Here is a 19,006-nt window from a genome sequence, read left to right on the forward strand (position 1 = left end):
GAGGAATTACATTTTCTCTTATCTCTCTTTAAGCACTTTAAGTACTGTTTGTCCAATCATAATAGATTTCGTGGTCTACCAGGTCTTGCACAGTTGTTAAGAGTCCCAGTTATCTTATTCATTTTTGGAACTCCAAGTTTTGGAAACTTATGTTTTTTTTACATATTTTCCTTTGCTGGATATCTAATCTCCTCAGAAATGTCTAATTAAAAATTAATAACTTGTATTTAATGGCCATTTTGACTGGAAATTAAATAAATAAAGTGTGGGCTCTGACTTTTGTATGTTACTGTATCATTACTACAGAAAAAATTCTTACTATAAACAGCCCAAAGACTATTTACAGATTGCCTTTGCTGGCAGCTGCCCAGGCTATTGTAAGGGCAGCCTGTAACGCTGTGTGCTTTGGGGCTCCATCCTCAGTCTGCTTAGTGTGCAATCAGCCAGACGAGGCATTTAAGTTGGGCAAGGCGTGAGGGCAGCCCCTGAAACCCACACCACCACACTAGCTCCCCCAGGCAGGCCGTGTGGTGCCTCTGTAAAAATACTGATTTTGGCAGGCTGCCAAAAGGCTTGGGCTGAAGCAACCCCTGTAGTGGCTGCAGGTCGTACCCCGCACGGGGCGTGGCACCAAAACAGCACAAACATGCCACAGGCAGGTGGGAACTTATGAGTTCAGTAGAGAAGGCTTATTTGCCACCATGCTGTAGAGTTCTTCAGTCTGACTGGCTGGAACATGTACATGTGGCACCATTCCGGAGCTCAGCCACACAGATAAACAAAAACTTTCAAGGGGGAGTGAGCGGACTTGTAGTGTGCTTACCGTAAAATTGAACGTCTAACATTTGGGTTGCACTTTCTGATATGGAGTTTGTTTAAGAGCAGCCTGTTCTTGAACTACGAGGGAGAAGCGCTGCCAGAAATTCAACCCGTGACACTGAAAATTAAATGTCAATTGAATGAGTTGAATCAAAAGTAATAAGACGACACACTGTCCTTGCCACAGCATCTCACTGCTGCCCACTCAGCAGCGAGCGAGACACTGAAGAGCTGCAAAATGAGTCATACAGTGACAGAACCAATGACGAGCGTAAGTATATTTGCATGTGCGTGTGCATATTTCACTGTAAACTAATTCATGGTGTTTCATTTGAACATGAAATTCAAGGAAACCTTGACTAAATAAAGCTTTAGTGAATAAAGCTTCAGTTTACCATTAGCACTACTCTAACACACTTTCCACATGTGATCCTCAAAAGGACAGACGCATTAAAAGGTATGGACATCAGAGCCACTATTACCCAAAGTCTAATCACCTTCTCTGCTACATGTCGTAGCTGGACTCAGTCATATTAAAGACACTTAAGAGTGTTTTTTTTTTTAAAGGGGGGTGGTGGTGGTTATTGGAGCCATTGAAGGGGAAAATAAAGGGGACATATTGACTTAAAACATTGTTAATAGTCAATGCATCATTAAGGGATCCTTCTTCATAACTCTCACAGTGGGAGGGCTGAAAAATGATCAAGAATAATGTGCCGTGCTTTGTAGCCACCGCAGTCATTTTCTGCATACAAATCCTCAATGAAGGGGAATGTGGAGAGGATGAGAGAGAAAAGGATGGGGGGAGGGAGAAAGAGAGAGAGAAAGAGACATAGAGAGAAAGAGAGAGAGAGAGAGAGCCAGGCAAAAAGGGGGAAAAAACTTCAGAAAGTCGGCCATTCATGTGAACATAGTTCAGAGAATTTGCAGGCTGAGTGAAAAAGATATTTTATGCAGGCACATAGCTGTATTCAGTGGGGGTAGACTGAAGCGGCTACATGGAGACTACAAAGCCGGACTCCCATGGCTCATGAATAAGTTGAGGAAATGATCAGAAAAAAAAGCAGAGCGATGTTTAGACAGATGGGCCACTTAAAACGTCCAGGACAGAGCGCAAAAAAAATAAATAAAAAAATAAAAAAAAGAAAGAAAGAAAGAAAAAAAATGCTTTTAATGAAACTTCAGATTCACCAAATAATTGATCTTTATTCTCGCTCTCTATCCCCCAAGAAAGGTGAGAGCAAATCTGATGTTACAAGTGCCTATCGAAGAGACATTAAAAGACACTGCTGCTTCCAGTCGCTCAGATTGAATTAAATTGACATCATGAGAACTGGAGGAAAAGACAGAGCTAGGCACAGAATCAAATGGAGGACTTTCAAAAAAAAAAAAAAGAAAAAAGAAAAAAAGGAGAATGGAGTGCCAAAGAAAATAAATAGCAGGGGAATTTTTCTCTTTTGGGCTCTTAGAAGGACGCAAGCAAATCTTTGAGTGAAGCATGTTTCTTAGTATTTTCAGAAATATCATGTGATGAGATTCTGGAAAACATTTTTTTCCTCCTCTAGGCCTTTAAAGTAATATCAAATGCAGCCTTGCTGGGGACAAGATGATACTATGAATTTAGAAAGCATGAATTATTAATAATGTGCACTATATCAAATATACTAAATGCATGAGAAATTATTAGATAGATAGATAGCTAGATAGATAGATAGATAGATAGATAGATAGACAGACAGACAGATAGATTTAGCACGCCCCTCAACAAGACTCTATTTTAAAAATTAAATTAAAAGGGCAACATTTCAATGCCTTAATCTCACAGGTCACACAAGGCTCTGCAGACCGCCAGATTTTAAATGCATGATGACAGCTGCTCCACCAAACCCTGTTCATGGCGTACAGTGTATTACAGAGTCTCTCTGTTGTAATCATAATCCATTTCCACAGCTATCGTTCACTGTAGCAGGGCTTCTCTCCATGGTACCAACAAAGAGTAGAAGGGGAAACCAGCCTACTGTATAAGTGTTCTTCACACTGTCAACCATCACTCAAGTCTCTACCACCAAACTTTATGCCAATCCTACGCTTAGAATCGACCTGCTCAGAGATGACATGGGAAAGGCATTAGAAGAATAAATGCTAAGCAGCATCTCGCTATAGAATGAATTGGATTTTTGGAGGTGCGGTGGCTGGAACAGCTTGATGCGCAGTTTCTCCAGCGTTCACTATTAACCCCTTTAACATCCATCCACAGGCCCTACTTCAGTCTGCCATTACGCTCCTACTTAACCAGCAGCCGTTCTGCTTGGCTAGTGGAGGGAGAAGCAGAGCGGCTCCTCGGAAAATGGGTTTTTCTACGAATCAGATTAATCAGATCTTGTGTTCTTCACCACAGAGGAATGAAAACAAAATTTGGTAGACAGACTTCAAGCTCTAATCAAATTCGCCAGCAGCTGCAGCCCACTAGAGCTGGCCCTGAGGTGCGAGCCGAGAGAAGAAAATGCTAAAAACATGCTAACAGATCTTAATAGAAATGAGTCTACCGATAGGCTATAGACTATTGCCTAAAAGCAAACTTAGTTAGATGACTCTTATATTAATCTGTTACGGTAGTTAAATGCATAATATTAATACAAACTTTGTAATTTAAAAAAGGTAAATGGTGCTAAGATACTAAAATACTACTTAAAAATCAAGATGCCAAAAATCGTTATCTATAAAGGATCTTTGCACTCACACATTTCTTTTTCAAATGTGGATCTTTAGGGAACCAAAAGTGTTTCCTCTATGGTACTGCTCAAAAAGTCATTTGTGGCACCTTTTTATGATTGATATCAGAACAAAACAAACAACTGAAACATAATGAAATACCTTCAGACATTCAGACAGATGTTTCAGATATTTTTTCACTTTTTCACTTCCATATTTTCACTCCCATACATTGTCCTGTTCATAGTACGTATAGTGTAGGACATATCGCTGTTGTCGGAAGAAAACCTCGTATCTCCACTTTTGATGTTTTTCAGTTTTTAACATAATTTAAAAGTACCCATTGTTCTTTACATTGTATGTAAATTTCATGATGAATGGACTAAAAGAAATGACCCAAAATGACTTGTAAAAAAGTCCAGTTCCATTGAATTACATTAAAAGTAAAGTAGGTTTTTTCTTTCTCCTGTAAAGTTACCATTTTGGAGATACGAGGTTTTCTTCCGACAACAGCAATATATTTGTATAGCATCCACAACTCTTACAGCAGTTCTTACAACTGTCATACAGCTTTCCACCCAGAATCTAAGGCACATGAGCAACAGCTACAGTATACTGATGTTGAAGTTGGAGGGGGCGGTGTTGCTGCACCTAAGACTTCACTCAGTGGCAGAAGAGCTCACTTTGAGGTAAACATGACCCTTCCTGACCTTTGGGAGATTGTGCGATTGTGCTGGTCTTGCCATTAACGTAAACACCTGTGTTCCAGGCGGGGGACAGCAGTCAACATCCGCAGTCCTCGGCTCCATAGTCCGGCATTGATTTCCCTTTAAGCCCAATACAGCAGCCACACACCTCTGGCCCCACTACAGGCAATATTTATCCAGTGGCCAATAGGGGACATCCTATTGTGGGGGCTCTAGAGGGACAAAGGCGGGCTCAATGGCCAAGAATCACCCCGCACGTTGACACCAGGACTCTGCCAAAGCCTATTCATCGCAGCGCCTCAGGGGAGCCATGCAGCTCTGTCCTACTCCTTTTTTCTTCCTTCTCACTCTCTTTCTCCATCTCTCTGACAACGACTTCAATAGGCAGAGAGTTACTCTCACAAACATCATCTCACATCAGTTTTATTCCTTATCTTTCAAATCCATAACGGCTGGTGCTCAAGGCATGATTGGCAGGCTTAACTTTAAAGGCATAATGTGAAAAAAAAGAACTCTATAGTCTTTGTACCAAGTTTCTGCTTTCTCCTCACAGTGTATTTACTACTCAGATTTAATTTTTATCAATAAAAGGATATCCTGCACTACTGTTACACTGCCATACTGAGTCACAGTGAACTGTACTGGACATAAGTCTTAATCCACTGCACACTCTCAAAGATGGCACAGAAAAAAACACTTAACAATATTTTTTTTTATAAATTACATAAACTAAATGTCAGACGAGCCACTCTGAAGTTTAAATAACTGACCATGTAATGTAGAAGTTCTGTGCATTCTTAAAAATAAAGCTTCCTAAACCTTCTTGTATAGTTCTACACTCACAAAACAAGGTGCCACACTGGATTCTTTGAGAGATGCCATGGAACAACCACTTTTGGGTTCCTAAAGAACTACTTTGAGAATGAGATCTACGAGTGTTAAGTTTTTTTTATGGTGTAAACAATCTTCACATAATGAAAAGGTTCTATAGCAATTTAAGGGTTCTTCATAGAACCTTTACAACATATGGAAGTTCTTCAAACTTTACAAAGTTTCTTCACACATCTTATTTACAAGAATGGTTCTCTAAAGAACTATCCACTGAACGTTTTTTCCGGAAAAAAAAAGTAGTTCTTCTATTGTGTAAAGAACCCTCTTGGCATCTTCACATTATGTGGGGGTTCTTTAAACTTAAACTATAAAGGTTCCTCACACTCTTATATGTCATTTATTAAATGCTTATTTAAAAAACCATCCACTGAAAGGTTCTTTGGGGCACCAAAAGCGGTTCTTCTATGGCACTGCTCTAAATATCCCTTTCCATCGCCTTCATGTACCTGTGGCCTGTGGGCCTTTCTGCAGTGTGAAGAATGCACTGGCTCTCCAGGTGGGCAGTGGGAACTCGATGAACTTTGCCAAGGAATTCTGGGGTCAAAAGTCAACCTGCAGGGGCGAATAAAGTGACGTGTGTCGGAGCCCTGCTCTAAAGATTGATGCGCTTCTCCGCTATCCTGAAATGAATTTTCCAGTCCAGGAACTGCAGGGAGTGTAGGGTCCACAGGAAAGCTGGCTGAAATGTAATCAATAGCAAAACAAAGATGCTAGAATTGGCAGAGTTTTTGGCTAGCAACCACCCGGACTCTGAAATGAGCTTTGAAGGGAGCCATGGCGACGGCATCAGTGGGGTGGAGAGCTGTCTTATCTGAGCCTGGCCAATGGCTGCCGAGCTTCTGTCCCACCCCCAGCACGCGAGAGGCTTAATTGAGAGGCCTCCTAAAGACAGGCAGTGCTCACATCTGCACACTGGGCTAATCAATCCAGCCAGCCGGAGACACACAGCTCCACAGAGCAGCACAGCAACAAAACACAATCACACAACACACAGCCCCAACAACACCACAGAGTCAAGGGCACTAAATACAAATTAGGCAGTGCTTAAAATGAAATTCTCAAGGACAATAACGTCATGGGAAGAGACTCTGACAAACGACAAAGAGGCAAAGAGCCTCCATTTTTGTGTACTATATAATATATATTATACATTTCTATTACAAACTCTGGTGCTCTTTATATTATGTGCACATTTTATGAAATTAAACTCCTAACAACCATGCAAAGACCTCGTCCACCACCAAAACTGCTGTCATCACTTAAAGCTTTCAACTTTGTGAGATGAGAGGAAATGCTAACTCCACTCTTGCTTCAGACTGGAAAAAATCCACAGGTGTTTCTGCCCACCTTTCCACTGTAAGAGGATATCTCATTGCTATGAGTCTAAAAGGATATGAAGGGGAAAGATGACAAGAAGTCATTGCTGGAAAAAAAGAAACAAAAAAAAGAAAATATGCAAATCAAACAACTCCTAAGACTGAACTTTGGAAATGTAGAAAAATATCCCTACAGATTTCTTTGGAAAACTAAAAGCAAGTCTGGAATGGAATAACTAAATTAATTTAACTTGATTAACTAAATTAACTTGTACTTAATGACTGAATTAAATAAATGAAGTGTGATTTTATATATATATATATATATATATATATATATATATATATATATAGAGAGAGAGAGAGAGAGAGAGAGAGGGAGAGGGAGAGAGATACACATAGATAGATATATGTGTCTGTCTTGCTGTTTGAAGATAACCGTGAGCACAAAAAAGCAGCCAGCACAGGATAACACATATAGGATAATGCATATAGCAATCAAGTCACCAAACACAGACCACAGGCTGGATCAAAGTAGTGTGCTGCAGAGCTTTGGCTAAAAGCAGGAGGCCCATGGTGCTTGTAATGCATGGTCAAAGCCAAGAGTCATTGATTTAACCACTTAGCAAAGAACGAGACAGCCACAGTCTGATTCAAAAATCAATGGGACACCCCTAAACATCTAATATGGAGAGTAAGGCTGATTTGTATTTGTAACAACACATGGTTGAATAAACACGCAAACAAACACAGGAACACGTGTACAAAGGGAAAAAAATGTTTTGTAGAAGAGAAGCATTACAGTGATTACGCAGTTAATGTAATTTTTTAAAAAATCATCACAGAAGCTCATTACTGCATACATCTAAACTGACACATCTAAATAGACTGTTGGCCAGAAATCAAAACACAGTACGAAGGTGCTTTGTACTCAGACGGACGTCTTGGGGTTCTATCAGATTGGCCATATTGCCCATAATAGCTGTTCTCCTCCATGTTGCAAAGACGTAGCTGATTGCTCCAGCAAACCAATAACAGTGATGTATACAGTGGCATCTGTGTGCTGTTACGATATGGCCATACATAGACCTCCTGGTAGGCACTTCAAAGATGTGACACTTAAGTCTATTAACATGCAGAACAAACAAAATCATACACCCCAAGAAGCATCCCCCCAAAGCCCATCCCCCCAACGGTCTCTGCACCACTGCATCTGAGCCTCAGATCAAAAGACACAACTGAACCATACAGGAAGCAAGCACACAAATGGGCACAGAATAATATACCAGTGTGTTTTTAGGGTGTGCTAGAATGTAGGCTGTGTGTGATGTCTGCTTTAATTCATTTAGCAGAGGATTACACCCCTGTGATGCTGCGTGTCATTATCGGCAGCAGACAATAATCACAATTGGAGAGATTAATGTGGAATTTAGATGTGCAAATTTTCAAAAGAGGAGAGCAACAAATGTTCAGGGATTTATTTGTGCCTGATCTTAGTAACTGGTTAAAAGAGAGAGAGAGAGAGAGAGAGAGAGAGAGATAGAGAGAGAGAGAGAGAGAGAGAGAAAGAGAGAAAGAGAGAAAGAGAAAAGAGAGCGAGTTAGATGAGAAGAATAGGAGAGCTGATTGTTATCAAAGTGGTGGGATGAGGAGGAGAAATTAAAATGTTTCATATCGAGCAATCCAAAATGAATGGGCCGGGGTTAGCCGAGAGAAGGGGAAAATCAATTGTGAGATGGCAGCGGTGAAAGGGAGGGCGGCATGAATAGAGTTTTGTCAGTGGGGTGCAGCAGCTGCCAAATAACCTACAGCAAAAGCATTACAATAATACTGATGAAGTGTGCAGAGGCTTTTAGAGGCATCGCAGGGAAACCCTGGAACAGTAGCTCAACAATGCTGCTAATTCAGAGACCTCTCCAGCCTGAAAGAGCTCAACTGGATCAAACAGCAAACAAGCAGCACTATCAGCCAACAGAAAGAGACAGAGAAAGAGAGAGAGAGGGGGGGGGGAGAGAAAAACAGACAGACAGACAGACAGCGAGAGACAGAGACAGACAGACATAGACAGAGACAGAGAGAGAGAGAATGACAGAGAGAGATGTGGAAATCAAAAGATGTAGAAAGAGGGGTGGTGGGGGGGAATGGAGAGACAAAGGCAGAGAGAGAGAGAAGGAAAGTGAGAGTTGTAGAAAGAGAAAGAAAGAGGGGGTGGTGAGGGGAATGGAGAGACAGAGGCAGAGAGAGATGTAAAAAGAGAAAGAAAGAGGGGGTGGTGGGGGGAATGGAAAGACCAAGGCAGAGAGAGAAACAGAGAGAGAGAGAGAAAGACAAAAAGAGAGAGATGTAGAAAATGAGAGGGGACAGAAAGAAAGAGGGAGACAGACAGAAAAAAAGTTAGGGAGAAATGAAATATATTTTCATATATTTTCAAAATATGTATATTTCCATATATGTTGGTAAATATTAAAATATAACATATACTTCATTTACATACATACACGTATTTCACTGTACATATATTTTTAATTTGAGCAAATACATTTACATATATTTTTCTTCCATATGGAGAGACAAGGAATAACACCAGAAGGATGGAGAGAAAGAGAGAAAGAGAGAGAGTTGTCTCCTTATTTGACTGTAGTGTGAATAGCATGGATTAAAGTGTGGCCCCTTCATACATAATGTAGGCCTCAGCAGTGGCACTTCACCCTGTCTGGCTACACAGGCACTGGCACAGATGTTGGCTGCATAAAAAAGCTCAAATGTGAGCTAATGCTTCCCTAAACGTGAAATTATGGGTTGCCTCCTTCACTTAACGCTACCAGTATTCAGCACACAGTCAGGGGGTGGGGAGGTGGGGGGCATGGGAAGAAAAAAGAAAAAATGGGTAAGAAAAAAAAAGAAAAAAACAAAGACCAGGCGAATGAGAGGTACATGCCCCATCATCTATTTTTATGCTGCATTTAATTTACATTTCCTTGCCCCGCCGATAGAAACGGACATGGAACACAAGGACGCTGACACTGGGCTATCTGGCGGGCGGCACAGGTCAGCTTTTAACCTGTCAAAAGTGCAGTACTTATTAGAATAAATCTCCAAACTCGCCAAAGGGCAGCGCTGGCCCCTGGTTCAGTGTGACCTGGGGCTGGCTGGAGAGGAGCACAGGCTCCTCGCACTGATAGCCAGCATTGCACCAGACCCTTCATAATGAGAAGCCTGCTTCATGGGAGAGGAAAGAAGGGATGGGGAGAGAGAGAGAGAAAAAAAGGGGAGAGGAAGGGTGGGGGTTGGGGGCGGAAGGAGAGAGAAGTTACAAGAAGTAATGATAGCAGAGATCATCTGCTTACATGGCTAAGGGTGAGAAGTAATGGGTCTATTCATACACTGAACTATTATCGCTTCCACAATCGGGTGCCATCTGTGTCCCACTGACTCTGCATTTACAAATACGTACGGTTGTATGCAAAAGTTTGGGCACCCCTAGTCAACTGACAGGTTTTGTTTATTTTCTGATTGAAAATAATTTAACACATCGTTTACAGAGAATACACTTCTGAACATTATAATGCACAACTACGGTTAGTTTACCGCATTTAACAAACTGGAGAAAAAAACATAAATGTGGCACATTTTATACACGTTTTATTTTTTTCCAATATGTTAAACTCAGAAAATAATTAGAAATCAGTGCAGCCTTCGATACCGTTGACCACAAGATTTTAATCCAGCGTCTTGAATGCTGGGTTGGCCCCTCGGGCACAGTTTTAGAATGGTTTAAATCATATTTAAGTAATAGGCAGTTCATGGTTTCACTTGGAAATCATTCATCAAAAAGATTTATCATTTCTTGTGGAGTCCCTCAAGGTTCAGGCTTAGGGTCTTTGCTTTTCTCTTTGTACATGCTACCTCTAGGTGATGTCATTAGGAAGCATAGTATAAATTTTCATAGCTATGCTGATGACATCCAGCTAGACATTTCTATTCCTTCTGAAGATCAAGACTCTGTAGACAGACTAACCAGCTGTGTGTCAGATATTTCTCAGTGGATGTCGCAAAATTTTCTACAATTAAATCATGAAAAAACTCAAATATTGATCATTGGTACAGAAACTCAGAGAAAAATGATTTAAGAGAAACCTGGTTCTTTAGCTTCATATACCAAACCTGAAGTACGAAACCTGGGTGTGATCTTAGATTCTGAGCTCTGTTTTACCCCGCATGTAAACACAGTCTCTAAAGTAGCTTTTATCATTTGAGAAATATCGCTGAAGTTTGGCCTTTTCTATCACTGAGCGACAAGGAGAAACTTATTCATGCATTTGATTACTGTAATGCTCTTCTTGCTGGACTTCCTAAGAAAACTATACATCCCTTATACAATTCGTACAAAATGCAGCAGCGCATCCTAACAAAAACAAAAAAGAGAGGTCACAACACTCCCATTTTGAAAGAACTGCACTGGCTGCCTGTATCATTCAGGATAGATTTCAAGGTTCTGCTACTAGTCTTTAAAGTTCAACCTAGCACCCGCTTACATCATAGATTGTCTGTCTGTTTATGTTCCGGCACATAATCTAAGATATGCAGTTAGTGGCCTTCTACAAATACCCTCTGTAAAATACAGAAAACATGGTCTCTTTCAGTTATTATGCTTCTAAACTGGAACTCAATTCCACCTTTTATTAGACAGTCAAGCTCAGTGTTCACTTAAGAAGCATCTAAAAACGTACCTCTATAAATTAACATTTAATTAAAACTACGTCTCGTAGTGTTTATCTTTAAATTTGATCTTTTTCGTTTTCTTCTGATTCTGAATAAATGCTAATGATTTCTTGTATAACTATGTTTTATCACCTGTCTGTAAAGCACTTTGAGCTGCCACTGGCGTGAAAAGTGCTATATAAATAAATATTATTATTATTATATTAATATCACACTCTAGTAAAATTATGCTTTAGATCCTTCAACAGAGACTACAGCTTTAAATTTAAAAAGAACTGCAAGATGTTCAAGGAGGATTCACGAAAGGCAGAGGAACAAGAGATATTATTGCGGATGCTCACTGGATCATTGAAAAAGCCAAGGAGATCAAGAAGGAGGTCAACATGTGTTTCACTGACTAAAGCAAAGCCTCTGACTGTGTTGACCAAGTAAAATTATGGAATGTCCTCAGGAAAATGGGAATCCCAGAGCATTTCATCATACTAATGAGGAATCTCTGCACTGATCAACAAGCCACAATCAAGACAGAAAATGGACAAACAGACTTAGTTCCACATTGGCAAAGGAGTTAGACAAGGCTACATACTATGATCACATCTGTTCAACCTGTATGTAGAACATATAATGAGAGAAGCAGGATTGGAGGAACATGATTGAGGATTCAGGATTGGTGGAAGGAAGCTCAATAACACTCATAGCAGAAAATCTGGAAGACCTAAAGGCCTTCACATAAGGAAGGTTAATAAACAGAGTGAAAAGATGGGACTTCAGCTCAATATGAAGAAGACTAAGATTATGACAACAGAAAAGACCACTAACTTGTTCGATGTGGCTTTTGCCTACTCAGATCAATTCTTAACAACAGAGGATCCAGCACACAGGAAATATGGCACAGATTGGCGCTCAGCAGAACAAGTATGAAGGAGCTTGAAAAGATCTTCAAATGGGATGATTTGTTAGGCTATGGTCTTCTCTGTGGTTGTTTATGGATGTGAAAGCTCGACAATAAACAAGTGAGACAGGAAAAAATATAAATGCTCCTGAACTCTGGTGTTGACGAAGACCTTTGAAAGTTCCTTGGACGGTAAAGAAAACAAACAAATGGATCCATGAACTTCTCTTTCAAAGCAGATAACTAAACTGAACCTTATGATGGACATATTCTGAGAACCAATTCATTGGAAAAGACCATTATGCTTGGAACAGTTGAAGGTAAAAGAGGAAGAGGATGACCAGCAACAAGACGGACACAATCAGAGGAATCATGGACCAGCCATTCAGAAACCTGAAGACCCACACAGAAGACAGAATATTCTGGTGGAACACTCTCCATATGGTTGCCAGAAGAAGGAAACAACTTGACAGCACTTATTAATTAACAATCAACTCTGTTACCTGAACATAATCACTCCTATGAAATATGTGGAATATTCCACAAATCACATATTCAACAGAAATCAGCATCAAAAGAATTCCCTGAAGATCACAGGAGGAAGAAAAATATACGTCTCTCATTTTCATCTCTTTATTTTTCATTGATAACAAGATCACTTTGAAAGTGCAACCATGTGACCCAGTTGATGCATGGATATTGGTTAACCGCATTTAGTGTTAGTGCGATTTCCTAATGCTAAAAAAAAAAAAAAACAGCTCTTCAAAAGGACATTAAATATAAAATTCAGTAGACACATGTAGGTTAATTTTTGTGGTCAGACATTATGACCCCTGGTTCCTACACCACAGTTCTGTGGTTTAAGAATTTGTCATGAATCTGACACTTTTTCTTACGACCTTTCTCAACAACAAAATCAAGATGAAACCTAGGAAGATATTGGTGAATGAGGCCCAATGTTAGCAACACTGTTAAGTTAATTAAAATGTTATGCTTATTAAGTGGGCTAAATGGCACCCCATTCGTGGAATCACCTGAATCAGAATTTAAGCTTAGGGTTTTTAATGGCTTTGAAAATCTGTAGTTTGCTCAAAACAAAGAGTAGTCAAAAATGTGAGAATACAGTATAGGGTGGGGAGATGAAAAAAAACCCCACACACATACACTGTAAAATGTTTCTATAAAAAGTGTCAGGCTTCAAATAATGTTTTGTTTGGGATATGTGGACATTGGAAAAATATCATCAACAATGAAAGAAAACATATCCAGGCCTCGTAAAAAAGCGCAAGGTTATTTGAGCGGGGCGCACACCCCTCCTGTTTAATAGCACTGTTTGGGGAGGCTCCTCTCTATCAAATGTAAATCACTGCGCTGATAAACACTCTGATCTAGGCTGAGGGCGTAGAGAGGCCGTAACCTCCGGCCTCTTTCAGAGGAGATGAAAGTTAGCGTGCGCTAGAGGAAAAAAAATTGTGGAAAACCGGCCAGGCTGCCAATACAAGCAGCAGAGGAATGGGAAGAGCTGGAGGCAATGCTGCGTCAAAACGGCTTTTTACTGGTCCTCCAAGAAGACACGTGGCACAGCTCCACCTGAGGAGGGCCCTCTGAAGGCCCCTGTAAACTAGCTGCAGAAAAACAAAACCTGTGCCAGGCAGTGGGCTTCACACCAATCAAACAAAGCTGATCTCAGGTTGGACACAGGGCTCTAATCTTGGCACCATCTGCAGTTGAACCTGTTTTGGGTGTGGAGGGACCAGAGCCAGCCGTGCCACACGCCACTGACGTGTACACTGGGGAAAGTAAAACAAAATCTGGGCGCAGTTTGAACATGCATACCCTCATCAATCACTCAGAGACGTTTCCTGCAGGAAATATGCTTAGTCACTAACTAGCACAAAGTGACGCTGTGGCCCCATCACCGAGGTGACCCTAGAGGGGAAGGAACGTCATGCAAATTTTTTGTGTCCCTCTGACACAAAATATAAATGTAGCAACCATGAAGCTGCCTAAACTAGCACTCTATATAGAAACTTATCAATCATTGCCAGTGTTGCTGTAGATACTCCAAAATGTAATCCATTACAAATTACTAATTACTTCTCTCAACTACTTCCTGAAAATATAATCTGACTACTCTTTATTTTTCCTCTATGTTACTCTCTATATCCCATACATGCCTGTTGAAGTGAAGTTGAGTCTCACTCTTCTTCAGCATGGGGATTTTTATTCTTCAGTTTCCTACTAGTGATTATACGTTACGCCAAGTTTACGCCACTTCTCTCACTTGTTCTGTGCGGCTCCCATTCGCAATCAAAGTTGCAATTCAGTTGCAAGTCAATTGCCCCGGGAACACTGTCAGAAAAAAGGGGCACTGCAGAAGTACAACTTTGTCTCCCAAGGTACAAACAATGTAAATGTACCCTTACAGGTAAAAAGTGTCTTTAATGCCTAATTGTGTACCTTAAGTGGGTTTTAAATGTATTCTACATTTATTTACACAGTGTAAAGGTACATATCATTGCTGTCAGAACAAAAAAAATCTCTAAAATGGTAACTTTAGAGCAGAAGGAAAAAAAAACATTCTAGGGTTTTTGTGCTGCAGTGACTATATTTTTATCTTTTCATTGCTTAACTGTTTTTCAATAGAAAGAAGCCTGGAGTCAGAACATGGCAAGACATGGAGTCAATGCAATATAATGTATAATACACACACACACACACACACACACACATACACACATTTTCTAAGCCGCTTATCCTTCTGGTTCACAGGGGGGTGCCGGAGCCTATCCCAGCAGTCATTGGGCAGAAGGCAGGATACACCCAAGACAAGTCGCCAGTCTATCGCAGATGTATAATACAATGTATAATTATATTCCATACCTAAAGGTATGGAAAAGGTACCTTTGTCTCTGAAGGTACCATTCCAGCAACCTGTGAGCACCACCGCAGTGACAGCAGAATACCTTTTTTCCCAGAGAGTGTTGCACACACACAAATTATGTATAAGGACAGGCACAGATAATCTATATAGAGTAAATGTATGATATGAATGTGTTACATGTAATATTGATCTGTTAGAGACATAAAGGTAACACAAGTAATAAAATTCTTATTAAGTCAGCAGCTGTAATGTGATTACAAGAATGTGAACTGTAATATGTAACACTACTTTTTACTGGAAAAAAAAATCACATTACTGTAACAATGCACTTTGTACCATGTTAACCCCAACACACAATCACAATCTCACTACACTTAGATCTTGTTTCATCTCACTTTCCAGACTATGAAGACAACTTCCTCATTTTACTTTCTCTTCACAAAACTTGGGCTGGCAACATATAATTATCATGCTCAAAAGTCAACATGTATAACGCCACTGCCCACTGGGCCCCCCTCACTACGACACTGGTTTCCCTGTGTGCAAGTGAGGAAACCCCTGATGCTCGGCCCACAGATTCAGAGAGGAAGTGGCCAGGGGTGGCATAACCAGGCCTTTGGGAGGTTGTGTCATCACAACGAGGTCCTAGTGCACTCCAACACTCTTCACAACAGGAAACAGTGACTGATCAAACACAGACAGAGGGCTTGGGATAGAGACAATGGCAAAACAGCCTCATCCATTCTATTCTAAACATGCACATAGTCATACATGCAGGGTTCAGGCATCATGCTGCCAGCATGTGGTAAGGTCTCCAGAAGATGTTAAGGAGAAGATGGAGAGACTGTTATAAGAAAATTTTCTCAGCACCACACAGAGCCTACAGCTTTGATGTCTTCATGGCGAGTGATTTTGGGCCTCCCTCAGTGGAGACATGGGCCCATTAATGTATTCCCTGGGATCTTAATAAGCATGCCTGCATTTTTTTCAAGTAGGGATTGACGCTTAAATGAGTTATCAGAGGTTAGAGGCATTTGTAGCCTCTAATTAATTGGACTTGTTAAGATTCCTTGAGGACCTGTCACTTAGCTGAATAACACAATTACAACCCTGTTTGTCTGATGCCAGTTTGACGATGTCCAATGCAGTTAGCATTTAAGCTCTTGAACTCTCTCAACTAGCAGAAGTAACAGCAGACTGGAACACACCTAACGAGGGTCTCATCTTCAGAGAGATGCAATCAAATACATCTGGCTCAGTCAGTATGATCACAAGTTGACCCCCACCAGAGGAGATCGGGAGAATGTTTTCATCCCCTGACCTTAGGTTTCTCTTCATAAGAACATCAAGTGACCTCTGCTCACCCCAGCAGAGGACACAAAGAACCATTCCTGTCAGCAACTTCTGGCTCATCAATCAGAGCTGGCCATCATTAGCCCGTGTGTCAGAACGTGCTCTTTAATTTCACACCTCTGGTGGTAACTTCAGAGCTTCACAAAGTCAACGCCTGCTTTCTCTGGCACTGATACTCTTTTCCTCACGAGGCTACCAGGTCGCTCCATGTCTCCAGGGCCAGCAGCAATCAGTGACGTGGGCGTCACAATGGCTAATTCAATTTTAGCTCAGTCGCCGTGCTCACCAGGCCACAGAGCCGTGCATCTACAAGATACGACCTCTGAGATGTGAGCAGCTTCCAGTAGGCCCCAGGCAGCCCAACTCTAATAGACACAGTTAACGGGATTGGGAAGGAGGAAGAGGAGGATGAGGAGCAGGTACAGCTTGCTACAGCCTTTCTGCCTGTTGGCATGACGAATGTAAGGCTCGGACCACCTGGGCTGGAGACAAACTCCATTCCCTCCCTTCTCAAGCACTGAAGTTTTATCGCGGGTTGGGGGGTTGGGGTGGGGTGCTGGCCTTGGTGCTGCCAAGCTCCCTCAAGGAGATTTGGAAGACTTACAGGGGAGGGAAGTGGGGACAACATCTGTGTGGCACGCCATCGGCTTCGGTTCACTTAGCGGCGCTCTCTCTCCGGGCCGGATGTGACTGGGAGGTGGGCACGAGTGGCAGCAGAGAGCGGCACGGCAGCGGGCAGGCTGCACCTGCGCACTCAGCAGCTGACAGCTGCTGACCCACAAGAGCAGGCAAATTAAAGATGTGGAAGAAAAAAAATAACTCTTGCTAAAATGCATTCCACTTCCTGCAGGGCCACTGATAAGAGCTGTCATTCCATAGGTCTGAGTGACTGCGGTTTAAATTCAGACAGGTAATATTTTAGAGCTTTGGTTATTTATTAGTGGTAACATGTCAAACTCAGCATCTGTTATTGCATGACTGCAAAAGTTTCTAAAATACTTTTTAGTATGTTATTACAAATTACGTCGGTAAATTAAATAAGATGCTGTTCCAACCACAAGGCCTCATTTTTGACAAATGTTTACTCAAATGTCTTTTGACAGAGCAAAAGAATTTTGCACAATGCATTTGAACCAGATTATCCGTGCCTTTCTGTACATAATTTGCATGCACGTTTGCAATCTGTCAAAGAATCTAATCATGCTATCATGAAACCAATGGGTAAAGATCCCCAGGCTAAAGAAGAGAGAGACCTAACCTCTCCTACACAGGCCTGATGTAATTTTCATTCAGGAACAGCTCTGTAAACTTTACATTTTATTATTATTATTATTTTATTTTGAGGCAGCTCGTTTTTGGACAGTTTCTACTGGCTAGATTCTAGCCTTTCAAATAGCATCAGATGTTCCTAACTGTAATTAGCACAACTGACTGTATCTTGTTGAAAAACAGGGATAGCGACAGGCCTTTTAAATTATGTTTACTGTGATTGATTACTTCTTTCTAAATAAAGCAGTGAAAAGGACTACTTGGTTATCTCTTGTACTTTCCAGTTGGTACACATCTGAATGAGTTTTAGAGAGTAACGTAGAAGTAATGAGTAATGACATTACTTTTTCCAAGAAGTAATGAGTAAAGTAATCTCATTACTCATTAGAATAACTTGCCCAGCACTGTCAGCTACATGGCTCAACCCTTCATTTGCAGAAATATATGTAGTTTTAATCATGAGCCTGTTTACAAATGCAAGGTGTAAACAGGTTCTATAATTCACCTGTAAAGATAAACAAATGAGTAAATTTAGGAAGAAACAAATGCATATAGTTGACTGATATATTGTTTATAGAACAAGAATTAGTTGACTTGCTGACTTAGAAGGGAAAGTGCAAATATCATCCATATTTTTAAACATTTAAAATGAAAATGTCTAAATCAACATACAAGGCATCTTTCAATTCTATTATTTATTACCACCAAAATGCACAGTCTATTTTTGCTTAAATTTAACCTATTTTTATTCAAAGCAGTGGATGCAACTGTGCCCACATCACTGAACAAATGCTCAAATAACCTTGCATAAACAATCCTATAAGTAAACAAAAACTATGACACAAAGATAGCAACATAGGTTTAAGGAAAAAATAAATCCTCTACAGTAGAGAAATGCTCTGTAGCCTCTCAGCAGGAAGGGATACTGTCTCCTGAAGAGCGGCGTGGGTGAACAATACCCAGCACAGGGATGGAGCATGTCGTAGGCACCACAGGAATCAAAAGGGACACTGCTAGCCACCACAATGTCCACTATAACAAACACTTCCCCCTTATTTACAGAGACATGCTGAAAACTTCCTACACTGAGTTGTCAGTTTATTTTAACACATCTACCATGTAGGTGTAGTTTGTAGGCATATAATTACTGCCTGTAGCCCATCCATTGCTCTCTGTCCATTGATGGAAAAGGACCCAAATAAAACCACTGCTGACTGAATGAACTCAATGAGTAGAAGGTAATTGGATGTCAAATTCTAAATCAATTTTTCTTGCTTGGCTTTATGAGATATTACATACTGATAGAGAGAAAAACACAGGTTGAACTGGTATGAGAGAATGGACGTGTTCAAACTGCAATGACAAGAGAGATAGACGACAAACAGCCAGACGATCTATCAAAGGCCAGTGCACCTGAGAGGAGGCGGTAGGGAATAAATGC

The sequence above is a fragment of the Colossoma macropomum genome, unplaced genomic scaffold (genome assembly GCF_904425465.1).
Source record: "Colossoma macropomum unplaced genomic scaffold, Colossoma_macropomum, whole genome shotgun sequence".
In the NCBI taxonomy this organism is placed as follows: Eukaryota; Metazoa; Chordata; class Actinopteri; order Characiformes; family Serrasalmidae; genus Colossoma; species Colossoma macropomum.